Genomic DNA, 22531 nt, shown 5'->3' with positions numbered 1-22531 from the left:
ATATATTCATCCTTGCTCATTAAAATCTCTCAGATTGGCAATAAACTCAGAGCATGTAGACACAAATCACTTTAGAGGATTACGTTTAGCCGTCAGTAAAATTAATTGTCAGAAATGACTGGGGAGGGATCTCAAAAATAAGAAACCCTGAATTAAGATCAATTATAAAAATGACCAAGTAGGTAAAATGCATACAAAGGTCAGGTGTATCACAAATAAGAATCTATAATGGAATTTGGGAGCTAGAATCTCTCAGTGATCCTATAATTTTAAAATGTCAAATCGGAAATTTTTACTGCAAAATAAGCTCTTCTAGAGAAGGGACTATGAAGTATAATGTCTTTTTATTATTATTATTACTCCTTTCACCTATTTCCATATGGCAAGCACGCAATAGATGCATGTTGAATAAGTAAACTATTAGTGAGCTCTCCTTGGCACAAACTGTTGCCTTAGAAATGTTTTGTTTCTTCCATTAGAAATTCTAATAAGCTGTTTCTCTGAGGCATGAGTATTCCTGATAGGCTCATTTAAACAATGCTGAGGACAGCAAGTTCCTAGAGAAATACAAGCCTCCTTCACATTGATATCTTACCCAACTGAGTGTAGGGGAGATATTCCAGGATGTCTTTTTTCATCAACATGTTTTCAGGATAAAGGGAATGAGGACAAATCAGGAGAAATGAAAAGTATTGGTGTGGAAGGGATATCGGTGTTCTATGGAAACAACCAAACAAGCCCTATCAGAATTAGAGGCCTTGGTACTAATCTAACAGGAGTGTTCCCTAACGTGACTTAGCCAGATGTTTCTCTGGAGTCTTCAAAGTTGCTGTTGTTGTTATTGTTTGTCTGTTTGTTTCTCTCATATTTTTTTTTCTCTTCTCAAGCCCCTACCTCCCCACTTCCAATACCCTAAAACATCATAAATCCTGTCCACTTCCCTTTCTCTCCCCTCCCCCAACCCCAGAGAATAACTAGAATACTAACTAGAATAACTTCTAATTAGTAAGTATCACATTTTTAATTGAAAAGATGTTCAATTACCAAATACATTGTACATATATCTCCATGTGAAGCAAACCGTATCAAATGAATTATCGGCTAAGAATATTTTTTTCCCCTCTGAGGTAGTTTGAAACCCAAGCCAGATTTGGCTGAAGTGCAGAGATCTAGTTTTCTTTAACCTAAAAATATGTAGTAGTTGAATTCCACAGAAGGATTTGGCAATGCAGTAATATGTTTCTAACCAGGGCCTAATTTCTTGCTATTACCAGTGGTTTATGGTCAAAGCATTCCAGTCAGCACATTGTAAAAGACAATTGGGCGAGTGGTTCACTTAGTGCCAAACTGGAATTGAAATTTCATTCCTGGTAGCCTATCCACACACATCTCTAAAGGCATCCTACTTCTGGAGCTGTGATAAACACAAGCAGAAAAGGAATCAGGGTAGAAAAGCAATCTGATTTGTGGTTTGTTTTCAAACTGGCTTTCCCCTTCACTTGAGTGAACTAACCAACATACACTCAGAATGAGTGCTGCCCAGAGAAGAAAGTGAAATTTAAGATATCTTCCAGTGCAGGAAACTCAAAAATGTAACATTCCCAAACCATTTTTTAAAGCCTATAATTTGTGCTAGAATGATTCAGAGTGATGGGCCTTTCTTTCATGCAGCTGAGCCTTGATGTCACCCCAGGATTCAGCCTTTTCTTTCAGTTTCTCAAGGCCTCCGACAGCTAGGCCTGCTCTACTGGGGCTCCATGTAGCTAGCTGCTCATTCATTTCTTTGAAAGCACTTACAGCATGGGAGTTTATTAGGAGCCCGGCACTGTGCTAGACTCCAGGGGTGCACTGTTAGTCTCTAGAGGGGGTTCCTGACCCACAGCACTTATTACCAGTTTAGGAGCAAATTAGTAGTAAGACCCTTCGAGTGTAGTTGGTACTCTGGTACAAGAAAATCAAGGTGTGATGAGACGCGAAGAATAGAAGGGTGTAGAACCCAATCCATGGCATCAGAGATGGTTTTCTGGACAGACTGAGCCTGAGTCTTGAAGAATAAGGCAGAATCTCACACAGTAAATATTCTGTAACTAGCGCCTACTGTTTTTATTACCATTACTATTATTCACACATACAAAAGATAATCATTCATTTCTAGTTCCAGCTGATAGTTGATTGCACAGGAATGACACATACTTTAGCGGGTACACATTCATTTTTACAAATGACCAAATGGAGAGTTCAGAGCAGCAGGTCAGGTAAACTTTATTGTGAAAATTGGTGGTCTTCTAGAGCTGCCATTATCATATTAAAACACCCTCTTCCTCTATGTGATCTAAACCAACTGTCCTAAAAGTCTCAATGAATTATAATTATACTGTTGCGAAGAGACGTCTTTGGCTGGTTAACTCTAGACTTACCTCATCCCTAACATGTGGACCTCATACTTCCCTGAACTGGGATCCCCTTCTATAATAATGTGTCAATCATGGAAAAGAAAGGAAGCTAGAATGGTAACTCAGAGTATTAGACCAGTTTTTAGCAAACTGTGGCCCATGGGCAAAATCCAAACCATTGCCTGTTTTTGTAAATAACGTTATTGGACCAAACGTGCGCACTGGTTTAATGGCAGAACTGAGTATTTGAGACAAACACCATATGGCCCCAAAGCTTTTGCTATCTGACTGTTTAAAGGTAATAGTTTCTGAACTCTGTATTAGACTATTAAAGTAATTCATAGGAGGTTACTCACCGCAATCACTTCTTTCTCACACCCAAGAAAGAAAACCAACACTAATGCTTTTATCTCTAAGTATCCAAATATAAGGGGCCTATTTGAAATAATTATTTGAGTCATTTTATATTTGTACTGTATTGAGTTGTTTAAATTTTATAATTATTTTCCTGTTCTGGTTGATTTCCTTATCAATTTATTACTCATAAACATCCCAGAAAGTATAAGCCTACTCTTCTTCTTAAATTTTGTAACCTCTCTTTTGTCCTATTAAATTAATTTTACCTTAAATATGACCTTCATTGATATGTGTGGGAAAAGTATTAGGTAGAATGCTTATAACTAGTTATAGTTAATATGAATCCAGACTAGTTTAGTGAATATGAAAAAAAGAATTAGCAGGCTTGTTATTTATAGTCCTGGTCTAGAATGTTCATAATAATTACAGATCTAAATGAATGAGTCACTACTTAAATACCCTCACTGTACAACATCTGGATGTGAGGAAGTGTAGAGATTGAGGGAGTAGACTCTTGTGTTTATAAGCTTTACCGATTTGGTTTTTATTTATTTTGAGAGAGAGAGAGAAAGAGGGAGAACAGTGGGGGAGGGACAGAGAGAGAGGGAGAGAGAAAATCCCAAGCAGGCTCCTGCTATCAGTGAAGTCTGACTTGGAACTCGAGCCAAAAAACCGTGAGATCACGACCTGAGCCGAAATCAAGAGTCAGAGGCCCAACCAATTGAGCCACTCAGGCAACCCGAAAGATTCTTTTGATGGTAGGACAAACCATGATACTGGTATAGAAAGGCAGAACTCTGTGATTTACAGACCCAAAGTGTTGGTGGGTCATGCGGAGTTGCACTTCGGGACAGGGTAACGGCCATTTGGAGCTGTAGGGAGGCAGCTTATGTAAGGCAAGGGGAGTGGGGTTAGGCTTCCCAGGCTCCCTGGCAATTGGCTAATTTGAATAATTTCACCTGTTCCACCAAAGACGCTGGTCCTGGTTGTGCGGTACTGGGCACTAGTGCGATTAGGGCTGGTGCACAGAGGCGCCGAAAAGGAATGTCATTGATATGTGGACTTAATCAGCCGATTAAGAAGGGAACGAACCACCCTCTAGTTCGGGACTTCAAACCTGGGGTCAAGACAACATTTTAAGAACAACTATGTTACATCCTGGAGTCAGACTGCTTAGATTCAAATCTGACTATAATACTTGCTAGTAATTTGACGCTAAGCAAGTTATTGAACCACTTTAAGCCTCGGTTTTCAGATCCTTAAAGTAGAGGGAAAAAGAATGCCTACCTTTCAAGGGCTGTTGCATGATGAAATGAGAGATCTCTATCAGGTGTTTGGCACAGCACCTGGCCCACAGTGTGTGTTATGCGTAATTATTGAGGCCAGTTCTACACTTGATACAGGTTTATAGTCTTTTATCCCAGGAAATGCTATTACACAAAATGAGCTTCAGTGTAGATTTTTATTATTATTATTTTTACTTGTGGCTCTTTAAATATAGAAAACCAAGTACACATGGGCTGCCTGTGATATCTAAACTCATTTTTCTTTTAACAGCTTGTTCTGCAAAAGCTATCCTAATAATGGTCATATGCTGCTCATCACTGAATTGGTTGTACAGTGAATCCAAACCAGTAGGCTGTAATTTTGAAAATCACAGCTCAAATAAAATTGCTTTTTATTGATTTTTAAAAGAGAAAACAGCATCACATAATTTTAATTTTCTGCCAAAGCCATAGTAAACTAGAGTTTAACAATGGCCTACGGCATCTTTTTAAACTTAAAATAAAGATCTATTGATTTGCTCACCTGCTCTTTTACTATAGAAAATGAAAATCCTAACTGCAAGCAAATTTCATCTGAAGGTTCTGAAAACAAGACTTTTAGCTAAACACATTCAGACATTATCAGCTTTTTCTGTATCTTCCAACTATGTGATGTTCAATTGCCAGGCCTTCATCATTTAGCCATATTAAAATAATAATTTAGTACAGACTGTTAAATGTTTTCTTTCGAGAAATCAAACCTAGAGTCATAAATGCAATAGGGAATTTGAAAAATTTATGGAATCTTTGTATCTAAATGGAATAGTAAAATCTTTGATTCTAGTATTCTAACTTCATTGCTTCCAACCACTTTTTTTAAGCTTTTGCAATAAAGAAACAAGAGTAGTCCAACGTGAGATTACACAATAGGGCCCAGCATGTATAACTTGGTTTAGAAGCCTTTGTCTGCTCCAATTGGCTGAGTGTCAGCACATTTGTTTTATACAGTGCATCCAAACAAGTTTTAAATGAAAATGATCTGTTTTCGCATATTTGTCATTGTTGCATCCAATCAACTATGTTGGCAGCATGAATCCACAACATTTGTGATGATGTAGACTCTTTCTTGAGCTTTTTATTCAACTTTTTATTTAAGGATATTTTGAAAACATTTTGTTAATTTTGTTTATTTCTTTATTAAACATTTTTCCTTTGTGAGCATATGTGACTATAATTATTAAAGAATTAAGTGATATTTCTATGTTGGCCTATAATCCTTATTCTAAAATACACTTGTTATTTAATATCTATAATAGAATATTAAAATTATGCAATATGCACTATGTATATAAAACACATAAATAAGCCATATGACACAAAAGCAAAAGAGCATGGGAATTATCCAGCACTGAGTACAGCAGTAGATATCGCTGTCTATAAATCCATAGCGCTCAAAGTCAGCATAGAGTTAGAGACTTGAAGCATTCTACAATTCAGAGAGGACTGAGCTATCATTGATTCAATAGGATCAAGAAAACATAAATCTGTCCTTAGTAATGATTGACTAACAAGGTGGGGTCTAGACAACCATCCCAATTCCTTGTCTCTTTTAGACCAAATCCTAGATTTTTGTAGAAATGTATCTGATTAAATGCCTAGGAAAATTTATGAAATTTCAAAAAACGTTCTCTTACAATTTCATCAGAGAATAAGTGCTCGTAGGAAGATTTGCAGACAAGTTTATTTTAAGCATCTTGCTAGCATAAAGAAAAAAACTATAGTTAGCTCCACCCTGAATATTTGGACAAACATTCTTAAAGACTGGCCAAAATTAACATTGTGTTCCTGGATTGCTGAACTTGTTTCGTGACCCATCAATTGGCAGCGAATGTGGGTTGGCTGCTAATCTAGCTTGTTACTCATTCTCAGAAAAGAATGAACTTTTGCTTCTGACATAACCTTTATTTTGATTTGGAAAATATAAAGAAAAGAATGTGACGAAATTAGATTTCTTTGCCACAGTCACTTGCATCATGCAAAACATATTTTTAAGTCATTAGACAAATGATATTGCACTGACAGTAATAATTGCAATATATACAAAGAATATTATATCCTGCAAGTAACAAGCAAGAATTGGAGAAAGTCATCTTGTGTTTACCATGAGATGCAAATAGTTTTCATCCTCAAGCTGTCATTTGTATCTTCCCAGGTGAATTTCTGGGCACTGATGCAATTTTGTTCATTGTTCCTGCTCATTTTAAAACAGCATCTCTACAATCTTTGCATTGTTCCAGACAAGCCATGCCTTAACATACCAAAATTAAAGGCCTAAAATTAGAAAATGGGATTTTTCTTAGTTTTTAAATGGATCTTCACTTTTTTACTATCTTGCTTCTTTTGTCTCTGCTCTGATACATTTCAGTCTATGCTGACATAACTCCAAAAGAACACTTGAAAAAAATTTAGTGTAACAACAAAACAATGGTAGTTTGCATGCCTACCCCAAAGTTGAGCTGAGCAAACTTTCCTTTTAATTGATTGAATTTCCAAATGAACATATCTATTAGTAAATGTATCTTTCAAAATCCACCTGATGTGTTTCCAACATTTATCATTTTTGAAAAGTTATGATGAAAAAATTATATCACTATCAAGTATAAACACAATGCTAAAGTTTCAACAAAAGCTTTTATTTTCACATAACTATCACAGGAGACAGCCTCTAGTGGCTTGACTACTTTTTTCAGAGAGAGGCAGAGTCATTGTTTTTTTTTTTTTCCTGATTAAAACATAAAGTTATATAATCTATACTTATTAGTATAACTAATATAAATGGAGACAGAGAGAAATCAGCTTCCCATTCTTTAACGCAGATTTGGTTTGTGTAAGGTGCTTTCAGCTCCCAGAAGGTCAAAACAGACGCCTAAGGCCTTGCTACTTAAAGTGTAGGCCCTGGAAATACAGCATCAGCCTCACTTGGGAGCGTACAGATTTGCTGAATTAAAACCCTAGATGTAACAAGATCCCCACGTGATTCAGATGCACATTACAGTCAGAAAATCACTAGCCTAGTCAAGAGAATGTTTCGTTATTTCACAGAACTGGAAAGGAGTTTCTAGCTCCCCAGGCAGCATCTCTTTTTTGACAGGGAGGAACATATCTCACAAAAGCCCCTAACAAACCCCTGTCGGTGCTATTGGCCCCTGCCTGGTGATTCCATTAGCAGGGAGGATGAAATTATCAAGATTGGCTAGGAGTAGGGGCGTCTGGGTGGCTCAGTCGCTTGAGCATCTGACTTCGGCTCAGCTCATGATCTTGCGGTCCATGAGTTGGAGCCCCTGTGTGGGGCTCTGTGCTGACAGCTCAGAGCTTGGAACCTGCTTCAGATTCTGTGCCTCCCTCTCTCTGTCCCTCCCCTGCTCATGCTCTCTCTCTCTCTCTCTGTCAAAAATAAATAAACATTAAAAAAAAAAAGATTGGCTAAGACTAATCAATACTCACTCATATTCACTCTGAGGCTAAAATAGGGTCAGCTTTCCTGGGCACACAGTCACACAGAGGCTCTGCTACCGAGAAAGGGTCAGGAAGAGTAAGGTACCAGATGAACAACAACACTGACCACCAAAATTATTGCTGCCTCCTGGTTCTTTATCCAGACATGCCTTCAAAGACATGTCATAAGACTTTCAAGTGATACCACAGGAATCCATTTCTGTGACAATGACTGTAATCAGAAGGTCAAATAAAAATCTTCTTAAGACTATTCTAATGCATTGTCTCTTTTTATGACCTTTTTATAAACAAAATATGGTACACAGTGTGAATGTATACATGGTGTTGTGGGTTGGTTTTTTTTGTTTGTTTTTTGGGTTTTTTTTGCACTGTTATGCACACTGTTATTTGTAGATTGAACAAATAAGAGTAAATATTCTCTCAAATTTATCTTGAAGACAGGACACAGTGAGAAAGATAACAGGATGTTTGTGTTAAGTTCCAGTCTCAGTGTCTTAAAATACATAAAATAGTTTGACATAGCTCAGTTTTTAAAGTACTTGAAATGAGTTAACAAAATTAATTAATTTAGTCAACAAATACTGAGCATTTGCCATGTACCAGACATTATTTTAATTGTGACTATACAATTAATGTATAGAGATTAACAGAACAGTCAAGATCAGGGAACACGTAGGGGCATATGATTCATATGGGAACATATAATTTATATGTTTCAGCCCTGCCTTGGGCTCTGTGCTGACAACTCAGAGCCTGGAACCTGCTTCCAATTCTGTCTCTCTCTCTCTCTGCCCCTCACCCACTTGCACTCTCTCTCTCTTTCTCTCTCTCTCAAAAATAAACATTAAAAAAAAAAACCCTGAGAATAAACTGAGGGTTGATAGGGGATGGGAGGGAGAGGAAAGTGGGTGATGGACATTGAGGAGGGCACCTGTTGGGATGAGCACTGGGTGTTGCATGGAAACCAATTTGACAATAAATTTCATATTTAAATAAATAAATAAATAAAAATTTAAAAATTTAAAAAAAAATCAGGAAACATGTAACTAAATGAAAAGACAATAAATAAACAAAAAAAAATATCAGGAAATAATTACCAAAAGAAAAAAAGGTAATATAAATTAAAGTAACAGTGCTGAAGTTAAGGAATAGACTTAGACAAGTTAGGGAAAGTTTTTACAAAATGACTTATAAGTTAAACATTACACAAAGGGGCCTGCAAGCCACACCACCTATTTTGGTGCCCTTGAGCTAAGAATATTTCTTTAACAATAAAAACAATTTTTTTTGAGAGAGAGAGTGTGCATGCATGTGTGTGGAAAGGGCAGAGGGAGAGCGAGGGAGAGAGAGAATCTTAAGCAGACTCTACCTGTGAGATCCGACTGTGAGATCATGATCTAAGTGGAAATCAAGAGTGGGAGGCTTAACCGACTGAGGCACCAAGTGTCCATAAAAAAAATTTTAAGGGAAGAACTGCAAATGAAAATTATACAAAATTCAAATTTTAGTGTCCACAAATAAAACTTTATTGGAACACAAACTTGCTCTTTCATTAAAAGCTTTCACTCTCCCAAGGCTGAGTTGGCAACAGAGACTGTACGACCCAGGAGACTAAATATTTTTTACTGAGCTTTTACACAACTTTGCCCATCCTTGACTTAGAGATAAGCACAATTCAGCCTTAGCAAGAGGCAGGGGAAAAGCTTTTCAGAAGCAGGAGGAACGTGCACAGAATTTCCAAAATAAAACAAAGCCAAGTGGCAGAACCATAGTGACAAGTAGGAACAAAGAACGAACCTCAGTGGGAGAGATATTCAGGGGCCAGTTCATATAAGGTCCTCAGGTCAACCAAACGTGTCTACCATCAAGTGCAAAGGGAAACCCATGATGGATTTAAAGCAAGAAATTACTCGATTGCTTACATTTTAAGAAGATCACCTTGGAAACTTTATTAGAAGAGAGACACAGAAGGTATAAATCCGAACCGGAAGCTACTTATTGGCACAAGCCAGGCAAGAAGAACCCATGCCTTGGTTGATGAACTGCTGATTACAAATCCTTGAAGAGAGAAGTTCAGAAGTTAAGGGTATGTCTCTCTCTGTCCCAAAAATAAATAAACGTTGAAAAAAAAATTAAAAAAAAAAAAAAAGGGGCGCCTGGGTGGCGCAGTCGGTTAAGCGTCCGACTTCAGCCAGGTCACGATCTCGCGGTCCGTGAGTTCGAGCCCCGCGTCGGGCTCTGGGCTGATGGCTCGGAGCCTGGAGCCTGTTTCCGATTCTGTGTCTCCCTCTCTCTCTGCCCCTCCCCCGTTCATGCTCTGTCTCTCTCTGTCCCAAAAATAAATAAACGTTGAAAAAAAAAATTAAAAAAAAAAAAAAGAAGTTAAGGGTAAGCACTGAGACACTTTCTAGAGCATTTGTGAGTCCCAAGACATTCAAGCATTTGATCTGGAGATTTGCCTCCTTGCATAAGGTGTAGACCAGCTCAGATTTTGAAGAACTCATGCAGTGAGTTGCCTGTGTAAACAGTGAGAAATCAGGCCTTGGTAGGAGGACCATGTTACACACCATGTGGTATGTTAGGGTAGTTAGACAACTGTTAACCAATTGAGAACAAAAAAATGGAGAAAGTATATGCAGTTATATAACATGCTCTGAACTTTATAAAACTGTGACAGTTTGCATTTGAGATTCAACATTTCTTTCATCAAGAAAGAAAAAAAACAGCCTGAGGAGCCAAGATGGCGAAACAGCATGGAAGTTTTTTTGTGTGTCTCGCGTCCATGAAATACAGCCAGACCAACACTAAACCATCCTACAAATCTAGAAATCTGATTGGAGGATTCACACAACAATCTGCACAACCTGAACCACAGAATTCAGCAGGTACGTGGCACGAAGAGGTGAATTTGGGGAGCAAAAAAGCCACAGAGGGTAGGGAGCCACTTTTGCGGGCAGAGAGAGGACGGAGACTGGGGAAGGGGGAGAATATGGGAAGAGCACCCCTCCCCAAAAGCAGCTGGAGAGAAAGTGGAAAATTGGAAACAGCCGCAGGGATTAAACTAAAAAGGGAGAAAGGAGAAAGGACAGGGTTTAAATTCCATTAAGACTGTAAACAAGGGGAGCACAAAGTCTGCAACTCCGCAGCTCGATACCTGGAGGTGCTCTGGTGAGAAGGGCGAATCCCCAGGAACAGAGTGGAGGCCGGGAGGTTCTCGGGCCACACAGGGAAAAGCAGTTCCACTGCTGGAAGGACATTTGGTAGAGACTGTTGAAGCCACCTGGTCCCAGCAGACCCCAGAAAACGGCTACACTCGCTGGTGCAGGAACAAGGTCGTTAAGGGTGAAACCTGGTGCCAGATGTGTGTTGTGATTTTCCATAATCCCTGAAACGCTGCTGCTACACTATCTCGCGAACGTTTTTTGAGGTGGGCTGGCACCTGGCCATAGTCCTGGGGCACCAACAGCAGCGGGGTCCAGTAAGCGTTCCTGGGTGCAGCCGACATTCAGCCATTGCTCATTAGGTCATTGCTCAGTGAGACCCTTCCACAGAGGGGCGGGACAGGTCAAAGCCGCAGTCCTTCAGAAGTAAGGGGCTGGGGAAAACGGCTGCATCTGAGACAAAATTCGGGAGAGAGGTACTGCCTGGGGCCTGGTCACAGACAGTGAAAAAGCGGGCGTGGACAAAAGCTGAAGACAGAGGACAGATGTGCGATTGCTGACCCGGGAGAACAGATGGGTAGGTGAGTAGCGCCATTTTTCACCGCCCCCGCACATGCGCATATGCACTTATGAACGCGCAACAATCCACCCCAGTAGGCTACCAGCGCCATCTAGTGGAGAGCAGAGCCATTACACTGAGCCCCACCCAACTGGGCCAACTTCGCTCCTCAAGAACACAAGTCTCACCACTGGCTTAGTTTATGGACTATAAAGCGCTACATAGACTGACTTCTAGGGGAAAACGAAGTAACTCCAGTCCTACTTCAATCTGTTAGCAGGTGCATCTATTCAAATTTCTGTCTTTTTTTTTTCTCTTTTACACTTCTTTTCTTTTTCTTGAATACAGAAAGAGAAAAAATTCATTTTTATTTCCAACTTTTATTAAAAATATTTTTCTTGGGGCACCTGGGTGGCTCAGTCGGTTGAGTGGCCGACTTCGGCTCAGGTCATGATCTCACAGTCCGTGGGTTCAAGCCCCACGTCGGGCTCTGTGCTGAAAACTCAGAGCCTGGAGCCTGTTTCAGATTCTGTGTCTCCCTCTCTCTGACCCTCCCCCGTTCATACTCTGTCTCTCTCTGTCTCAAAAATAAATAAATGTTAAAAAAAATTTTTTAAATTATTTTTCTTTCATTTTTATTACTACATTTTTTACTTTTGTGTAACTTTTTTCAAATTCTATTTTGCTTCCATCATTTTATTTTAGTCAACTTCAGGGTATTCACCTTTTCAAATTTTCAAACAATTTCCTTTTCTTTTCTCTTTATTCTTTATTTTTCTTTTTTCTATTTTTCATTTCTTTTCTTTTTCTTGAATGCAGAATAAGAAAAACAATTTTTACTTTCAATTTATATTAAAAATATTTTATTTAATTTTTTTACTATATTTTTTGCTTTTATGTAATTTTTTTCAAATTCTATTTTCCTTCCATCATTTAATTTAGTCTACACAATGTATTCACTGTTTCAAATTTTCAAGCGATTTCCTCTTTTTTCTTTTTTAAATCTTTTTTCTCTTTTTCGTTTTTCTTTTTCTTGAATACAGAAAAAAATTCATTTTATTTTTAATTTTTATTAGATATTTTTTAATTTTTTTCTACTATATTCTTTAATTTTGTGTATATTTTTTTCAAATTCTATTTTACTCCCATCATCTCATTTTAGTCTACTTCAGTGTATTCAATTTTTCAAATACTCAAATGATTTCTGTCTTTTTTCTTCCCCCCCCTCTTTTTTTTCTCTAATCAGTCAAACCACTTTCAACACCCAGACCAAAACACACCTAGGATCTAGCATCATTTATTCAATTTCTATGTGTATGTTTTTATTTCTTAATTTTAATTTTTTTTAGTTTCAATTTTTCTACCTCATTAATTCCTTTTCTCCCTTCAAAATGACAAAATGGAGGAATTAACCCCAAAAGAAAGAGCATGAAGAAACGACAGCCAGGGATTTAACCAACACATATACAAGCAAGATGTCTGAACCAGAATTTAGAATCACGATAATAAGAATACTAGCTGGAGTTGAAAATAGATTAGAATCCCTTTGTTCAGAGATAAAATAAGTAAAAAATAGCTAGAATAAAATTAAAAATGCTATAACTGAGCTGCAGTCACCGATGGATGCAGCAGGGGCAAGGATGCACAAGGCAGAACAGAGAATCAGTGGTATACAGGACAAACTTATAGAGAATAACAAAGCAGTAAAAAAGAGGGAGATTAAGGCAAAAGAGCACGATTTAAGAATTAGAGAAATCAGTGACTCATTAAAAAAGAACAATATCAGAATCATAGGGGTCCCAGAAGAGGAAGAGAGAGAAATAGGGGTAGAAGGGTTATATGAGCAAATCACAGCGGAAAACTTTCCTAACCTGGGGAAAACCACAGACATCAAAATCCAGGAAGCACAAGGACCCCCATTACATTCAACAAAAACTGACCATCAACAAGGCATATCATAGTCAAATTCAAAAAATATTCAGGCAAGGAGAGAATCATGAAAGCAGCAAGGGGAAAAAAGTCCCTAACCTACAAGGGAAGACAGATCAGGTTTGAAACAGACCTATCCGCAGAAACTTGGCAGGCCAGAAAAGAGTGGCAGATATATTCAGTGTGCTGTATCAGAAAAATATGCAGCCAAGAATTCTTTATCCAGCAAGGCTGTCATTCAAAATAGAAGGAGAGAAAAAAAGTTTCCCAGACAAACAAAAATTAAAGGAGTTTGTGACCACTAAACCAGTCCTGCAAGAAATTTTAAGGGGGACTCTCTGAGGGAAGAAAGATGAAAAAATATGTATAGAGAGAGTAAATAAATAAATGAATAAATAACAAAGATTAGAATAGCAATAGAATAAACAACAAAGATTAGAAAGCACCAGAGATCACCACCAGAAATTCCAACTCTACAAGCATCATAATGGCAATAAATTCATATCTCTCATACTCACACTAAACATCAGTGGACTCAATGCTCCAATCAAAAGACATAGGGTAGCAGAATGGATAAGAAAACAAGATCCATCTATATGCTGTTTACAAGAGACCCACTTTAGACCTAAAGATACATTCTCATTGAAAATAGGGGGACGGAGAACCATCTATCATGCTAATGGTCAACAAAAGAAAGCCAAAGTAGCCATACTTATATCAGACAATCTAGACTTTAAAATAAAGACTGTATCAAGAGATGCAGAAGGGCATTATATCATAATCAAGGGGTCTATCCACCAAGAAGATCTAACAATTGTAAACTTTTATGTGCCAAATGTAGAAGCACCCAAATATATTAATCAATTAATCACAAGCGTAAAGAAACTCATTGATGGTAATACCATAATAGTAGGAGACTTCAACACCCCACTCACAACAATGGACAGATCATGTAATCAAAAAATCAACAAGGAAACAATGGCTTTGAATGACACACTGGACCAGATGGACTTAAAGGATATATTCAGAACATTTCATCCTAAAGCAGCAGAATATACATTCTTCTCCAGTGCACATGGAACGTTCTCCAGAATAGACCATATACTGGGACACAAATCAGTCCTAAGTAAGTACAAAAAATCGAGATCATACCGTGCATATTTTCAGACCACAACACTATGAAATTTGAAATCAACCACAAGAAAAAATTTGGAAAGGTAACAAATACCTGGAGACTGAAGAATATCCTATTAAAGAATGAATGGGCTAACCAAGAAGTTAAAGAGGAAATTAAAAAGTATATGGAAGTCAGTGAAAATGATAACACCACAACCTAAAACCTCTGAGATGCAGCAAAAGTGGTCATAAGAGGAAAGTGTATAGCAATCCAGGCCTTCCTAAAGAAGGAAGAAAGATCTCAGATACATAACCTAACCTTACGCCTTAAGGAACTGGAAAAAGAACAGCAAATAAAACCCAAAACCAACAGAAGACAGGAAATAATAAAGATTAGAGTAGAAATTAATGCTATCGACACCAAAAAACACAGTAAAACAGACAAATGAAACCAGAAGCTGGTTCTTTGAAATAATTAACAAAATTGATAAACCACTAGCCAGTTTGATCAAAAAGAAAAAGGAAAGGACCCAAATAATAAAATCAAGAATGAAAGAGGAGAGATCACAACCAACACAACAGAAATAAAAACAATAATAAGAGAATATTATGAGAAATTATGTGCCAATAAAATGGGTAATCTGGAAGAAATGGATAAATTCCTAGAAACATATACACTACCAAAACTGAAACAGCAAGAAATAGAAAATTTGAACAGACCCATAACCAGTAAGGAAATTGAATTAGTAATCAAAAATCTGCCAAAAGACAAGAGTCCAGGGCCAGATGGCTTTCCAGGGGAATTCAACAAAACATTTAAGGAAGAGTTAACACCTATTCTCTTGAAGGGATTCCAAAAAATAGAAATGGAGGGAAAACTTCCAAACTCTTTCTATGAAGCCAGCATTACCTTGATTCCAAAACCAGAGACCCCACTAAAAAGGAGAACTATAGACCAATTTCCCTGATGAACATGGATGCAAAAATCCTCAACAAGATATTAGCCAACCAGCTCCAACAATACATTAAAAAAATTATTCATCATGACCAAATGGGATTTATACCTAGGATGCAGGGCTGGTTCAATATCCGCAAAACAATTAACGTGATTCATCACATCAGTAAAAGAAAGGGTAAGAACCATATCAATAGATCCTCTCAATAGATGCAGAGAAAGCATTTGACAAAATACAGCATCCTTTCTTGATAAAAACCCTCAAGAAAGTAGGGATAGAAGGAGCATACCTTGCGATCGTAAAAGCCATATATGAATGACCCAACATTAATATCATTTTCCCACTGAGGAAAAACTGAGAGCTTTCCCCCTAAGGTCAGGAACAAGACAGGGATGTCCACTCTCGCCACTGTTATTCAGCATAGTATTGGAAGTATTAGCCTCTGCAATCAGACAACACAAAGAAATAAAAGGCATTCAAATCGGCCAGGAGGAGGTCATACTTTCACTCTGCACAGATGACATGATACTCTTTATGGAAAACCCAAAAAATTCCACCAAAAACTGCTAGAATTCATTCATGAATTCAGCAAAGTTGTAGAATATAAAATCAACACACAGAAATTGGTTGCATTCCTATATGCCAACAATGAAGCGACAGAAAGAGAAATCAAGGAATGTATTCCATTTACAGTTGCACCAAAAACCATAAAATACCTAGGAATAAATCTAACCAAAGAGGTGAAAAATCTATATGCTGAGAACTATTGAAAGCTTATGAAAGAAATTGAAGAAGGCACCAAAAAAAATGGAAAAAGATTCCATGCTCCTGGATAGGAAGAACAAATATTGTTAAAAGTTGATACTACCCAAAGCAATCTACATAATCAATGCAATCCCTATCAAAATTACACCAGCATTCTTCACAGAGCTAGAACAAATAATCCTAAAATTTGTATGGAATCAGAAAAGACCCCAAATAGCCAAAGCGATCTTGAAAAAGAAAACCAAAGCAGGAGGCATCACAATCCCAGACTTCAAGCTATACTACAAAGCTGTAATCATCAAGACAGTATTGTACTGGCACAAGAACAGACACTCAGATAAATTGAACAGATTAGAGAACCCAGAAATGGTCCCACAAACATATGGCCAACTATTCTTTGACAAAGCAGGAAAGAATATCCAATGGAATAAAGTAGTCTCTTCAGCAAGTGGTGCTGGGAAAACTGGACAGCGACATGCAGAAGAATGAACCTGGACCACTTTCTTACACCATACATAAAAATAAACTCAAAATGTATGAAAGACCTCAATGTAAGACAGGCAGCCATCAAAATCCTCGAGGAGAAAGCAGGCAAAAACCTCTTTGATCTTGCCTGCAGCAACTTCTTACTCAACACGTCTCCGGAGGCAAGGGAAACAAAAGCAAAAATGAACTACTGGGACCTCATCAAAATAAAAAGCTTCTGCACAGTGAAGGAAACAATCAGCAAAACTAAAAGGCAACTGACAGAATGGGAGAAGATATTTGCAAATGACGTATCAGATAAAGGGTTAGTCTCCAAAATCTATAAAGAACTTATCAAACTCAACACCCAAGAAACAAATAATCCTGTGAAGAAATGGACAAAAGACATGAATAGACACTTCTCCAAAGAAGACATCCAGATGGCCAACTGACACATGAGAAAATGCTCAACATCACTCATCATCAGGGAAATACAAATCAAAACCACAATGAGATACCACCTGACACCTGTCAGAATGGCTGACATTAACAACTCAGGCAACAACAGATGTTGGCGAGGATATGAAAAAAGAGGATCTCTTCTGCATTGTTGGTGGGAATGCAAGCTGGTGCAGCCACTCTGGAAAACAGTATGGAGGTTCCTCAAAAAACTAAAAATAGAACTACCCTATGACCCAGCAATTGCACTACTAGGCATTTATCCAAGGGATACAGGTGTGCTGTTTTTAACTGACACATGCACCACCATGTTTTTAGCAGCACTATCAACAATAGCCAAAGGATGGAAAGAGCCCAAACGTCCATCGATGGATGAATGGATAAAGAAGATGTGATATATATATATATATATATATATATATATATATATATATATATACACACACACACACACACACACACACACGCACATACACACACAATGGAGTATTACTCGCCAATCAAAAAGAATGAAATCTTGCCATTTGCAACTATGTGGATGGAACTGGAGGGTATTAGGCTAAGTGAAATTAGAGAAAGGCAGAAATCATATGACTTCACTCATATGAGGACTTTAAGAGACAAAACAGATGAACATAAGGGAAGGGTAACAAAAAAATAATATAAAAACAGGGAGGGGGACAAAACAGAAGAGACTCATAAATATGGAGAACAAACTGAGGGTTACTGGAGGGGTTGTGGGAGGGGGGATGGGCTAAATGGGTAAGGGGCACTAAGGAATCTACTCCTGAAATCATTGCTGCACTATATGCTAACTCACTTGGATGTAAATTTTAAAAAATAAAAAATAAAAAAAAGATAGAAACAGGAAAAGGGGAAAGAAGGAAGGAAGTGAAAGGGAGAGGGGAAAGGAGAAAAGGGAAGAAGGAAAACTTCAAGTATGCCATCTTTGAAACTCCAGCTAACTTCTTTGCAGTGTGTCTAATTTTAGTTGTTTCAAACAGCTACAGATGGCCTCTTGCTCAGTGAAATAAGTTGATGGTTTTTATTATACCTCATAGAGAAAAAATGAAATTTAATAAGTCATTTGCTAAGCTCTGTGTAAATTGCATCTTCCCAATGTGTACTTGTGAGAATTTCACCCTGAATATGCACTCGTTTGGTGCACAGAATGCTGGAATTCTTGCCCCTTCCTGTTGGAAGAAGACTAGTTAAAAACCATTCGAATGGACTGTATGTTAACTAGTTGGAATTTCAATAAAAACTTAGGGAGAGAAAACTATTCGAAATGATCATAGTCTTTCTTGCAGTGGAATATCTTGTAACAGCTTCTCTATCAGCAAAACCTTGCCACTGTACGATATACCAGGGCCAACCCCCAATGGCCCTCCTTTAGGAATGCATAAGAAAACTGAATTCATAATAATAGCACATTGAGCACATCAGGTAGATGTTTGTTTTTATTGTTGTTAGTACACTGGGCACACAGTCAAAGTTAATGGCCAATTCATTTGACGTTTTGAACTTGCAGCAGAAAGTAAAGAAGGTTAATTGATTTATACTAATGCAGATAAAGGGGCTTTTGTGCAGTTGAGAATTGGCTAAAGCAAATTTGTTTAAGCATGATTTTAACCAGGAAAGACATTAAACATGAAATGTCAGGGTAAGATTCTAAATGTGAATTGAGAAAAATTTTTCATATTTCATCATAACATAGAGTACATAATAAAAAGTACTGGATTACGAGTCAGGAATCTAGAATTCCACTCTATAATTTATTAATCATGTGACCTTGAAAAGGTTATTTTAATTACTTTCAGCTTCAGTTTTTTCAATAGGAAAACGGTGTCATTTTATTTAATCTGTTTAATGTGTAATTGTCTAATGTACCTAAATGAGAGAATGACTGAGAACATACTTTGAAAATTTCCCATATGATTTCTCTAAAAAAAGAACTCATTAAATGAGCCCCTAGAGTCAATGTAGTCACGAATCTACTGAAAGCAAAAAAAAAAAAAAAAAAAAAAGTCAAACTATTCTGGGCATAAATAAGGCACAAAAGTCACTGAAATATTTCCATGGGTGTCTGAGAAACGTAAGAGGAGTCGGAGGTGTATAAATCATCTCCTACCTACACCATCACTGTTTCTTCTCATGTTGACTTCAGAGTTGGAAAGGTTCCTCATCTCTGAGTTAAGCTTGGCTCCCAGACATAAGACAGATGAAGCAGGTTATCAGCAACCAGTTTGGGGAGGCCAGCTTATAACTTTTCAGTTTGCAATAGGATCTTTTCAAAATCCCACTGTAAATCCGGGCACATGAATTCTGTATAACTTTTTTTCTTCTAAATTGTATTTTCAAGCACATCTATGGAGTGGGTGAGTGGAGGTAGAAAATATCATTTTATGATGTATTGTGGCCCTTTGTACCCCACCAGGAACAAAGGACAGAAGAGATGCTGAAACCAAACTGGTATAAAAATCAGGAGTTTTAGCCAGAAGCTAAAACACTCTCTTTTAAATAGTAATCACAAATCTTTTCTAAGGTGACCTGGGTTATAAAGAAAATGGAAACCCTTCCTCTTAAAAGACCATAAGAAATAAAGTGTTATCTTTCCAGCCAAGGTTAGAGTTGTTTGTGACCTTAGAGCTGGCAGCAATGGAAAAATCATGTCGAGCTTTAATATGTTCCTCACATGGCAGTTTTTCCAAAGGAATAAATGCATGTGTGATTCTGATGACCTCATATGAGATATAGAGGGTGTTACATTAGAGTGGACGAGCAGCGAGCCTTTATTCGAAATCTTTTTCATGCAGACTGCTAAAGATATTGCCCACACCATATAAATTATGTAGAGTTTTTCAAACTTATAGCTGCCTGCTTCTAACTAAAGCTAAGACCAGCAGATATATAGGATTTTTGCTGTTTTGACCTCCAACAGCAACACAAACAAGGCATGAATATTGACTTCAAGGGGAAGGGAACAGGAAGTATTTTTTAGTGAGATTATCCTCAAGGGGTATCAAATAGTGAAGAAGCAACACATATATATTCAAGCTGCATCTATAAATAAAAAAGTTTCTTTGGGACAAAACAAGTAGATGATTAAGTATTTGAAAAACACAAAGCAGACACATGTAACAGAGTCATTAAATGAGAAGAAAATTAGGCAGACTGGAATAATAATAACCAAAGATAGGCTTGTCTAGCCAAGATACAAACAGTAGCAAAAGTCTGGAAACATTTATCCTTCCCTTGATTAATTTTTACCTATCAGCACATTTTAAAAAAGGTCCCTGTAAAGCCATTTCTTCAGGCAAAAGGTAGAATCTTGAAACACATGTTCCAACTTCAGAAAAATTAACTTTCTGTAAAAGTCTAACCATCTAAAAGAATTAACAATAGTTTTGAAAGACAACACAAATATTTTATACATATTTGATATAAACATATATATGAAATATACATTTATAGATAATATACATCCAGAATGTTATATACATATATATATATATATATATATATATATATATATATACACACATACACACATATGGATTTTGCAAAAATGTGTAAAAGCCATCATGCACACCTCTTTATGAGCAGTTGATTAATAGATACAGTCATTCCACCTGACTCAAATAGCTGTTCATGGACACATCTCAAATGTTTGAATTTTCCCAAGTTGGTCCTTGTGTGGGTAATGTTCAACGTAAAGGTCAAATACAGTTCCCCTGACTATTGTTGTAATAAAAGCAATAGTATAAGGAAAAGAATATTTAAGCAGATATGCATCCCTTTGAAGAATATAGCTCTGTTCCTTTACAAAGGCAACTGAGCCATCTTAATGCCTGTGGAAAACGGTGACTAGCATAATTGCAAGAGATATTCTTCAAGGAATAACTCCAAGAGAGAAGCTTTCAAATATTTACACAGTGCTTAGGGACTTAATTTACACTGTTTTTTTCTCTGTTGACTTGAGTTAGTCCATGGGAAAACCTGTAACACATATATAGTGCATATACAAAATTGCACTATTTGTTTGTTACCAGTTTTAACCAATGGAAAGAAACACCACGGGTGTAACTGGAAGATTCTTTTTATTCTCTGTTTTTGCACTCTAGCCTTTAGATCTCTATTTCTTGATGTCTCTGAGCTTTAGTTTCTTCCCTCTCATTTATGATCTTGAACTCATATTCTCCTTCCTGCCTCCTTTGGGACCTTGTAGCATTAATCATGCAGTTTCTCACTTTTATCATCAGAATCTTTCCTTTGACTGGTGTCCTCCCATGTGCTCTCATAAATATGCTTATATGTTTCTTTTGCTGAAAACGTATAAACCACACACACACACACACACACACACACACACACTGAAAAATTTTCCCTTGATTTTATTTCCTCATAACCATTCTGTCTCTATTCCAATAATCTCAAATTCTTTCAGGTCCTCAAAAACTATCATCTCAAAAACATTTTGGTATTACATGGTAATGCTAAGCATGTTTATATCCAATAACCCAGAATTCTACTCCGAGGTAAATGCCTCAGAAAATTTTCACACTTGGGAAACAAGTGGTATAAAAGAATTTGTAGAGCTATATTGTTGGTAAAGCAAAATTCTGAAAACAAACAAACAAAAATACCTAATAGATGGACACAGAAATTTTGATATCTTTTACAGTGGACAACTATACACTAATGAAAATGAATTTACCTCAGCTACAAGAATAAGTATGGATGGCTCTCAAAACATCATGTTGAATGAAAAAAAGAAAGTCATAAAATAACATATGTAATAAGATTCCATTTACATAAAATTGAGAAATTAACATTGAACAACATATGAATTAGACACATACACATATATTAATATAAAGCAAGATAAGTACATACCAAATTCATAATAGTAATTATATGTTGACTATGTAATATATATGTTCCTACTTGTATATACTGAAGAAAGAGGGAGGGATACCCAAGAATCAGAACACACAGTGCTTCGATATTATTGGTATTGTTCTATTTTTTACATGAGGTGGTTAGTCCATGAAAGTTATACCTAAACTTGTATGGGTATGATTTTATCTTGCAATTTAAAAACTTGATCATCTGTCTTGTTTTCTATCCTTTTACATATTTCTCAGCCAATAATATTCTTTCCCCTTTTTTTAATGCTGTAACAGCATATTTGCTGGTTATCTCCCACTCATAAAACTTCCGGATTTTAGTTGTCTCCTCGCCAGGGAGGTCTTCCTTGATCTAAAGTAGGTCAGCTCCTTTGTTACATTAGCCCCTGTCCTCTTGTGCTTACATGATCTTAACACTCAGCTTTCTCATTAAGTCCCTTTTTTCTCCACCAGGCTCTAACCCCACTGGGGAACATAGTAGTTAGGACAGAACTTGATGCAAATGGATAATCAATAAATATTTCTTGAATTAAATTATTCTCTTTTTGGCTAAACTTCTTCAAAGAGCAGTTTATCATCATCATGAAAGCTTGCTCAGGTCTAATTTACTCTTCATTGTTCTAAACTATGACTTCTGTGCCCACAAATCTGTTATATTTGCTTTCAGAGAGGTCACCAGT

The sequence above is a fragment of the Lynx rufus genome, unplaced genomic scaffold (genome assembly GCF_022079265.1).
Source record: "Lynx rufus isolate CCGP_SWC_20201006 ecotype Redwood Valley unplaced genomic scaffold, mLynRuf1.p SCAF_7, whole genome shotgun sequence".
NCBI lineage: Eukaryota > Metazoa > Chordata > Mammalia > Carnivora > Felidae > Lynx > Lynx rufus.
This window is presented reverse-complemented; position numbering follows the sequence as displayed.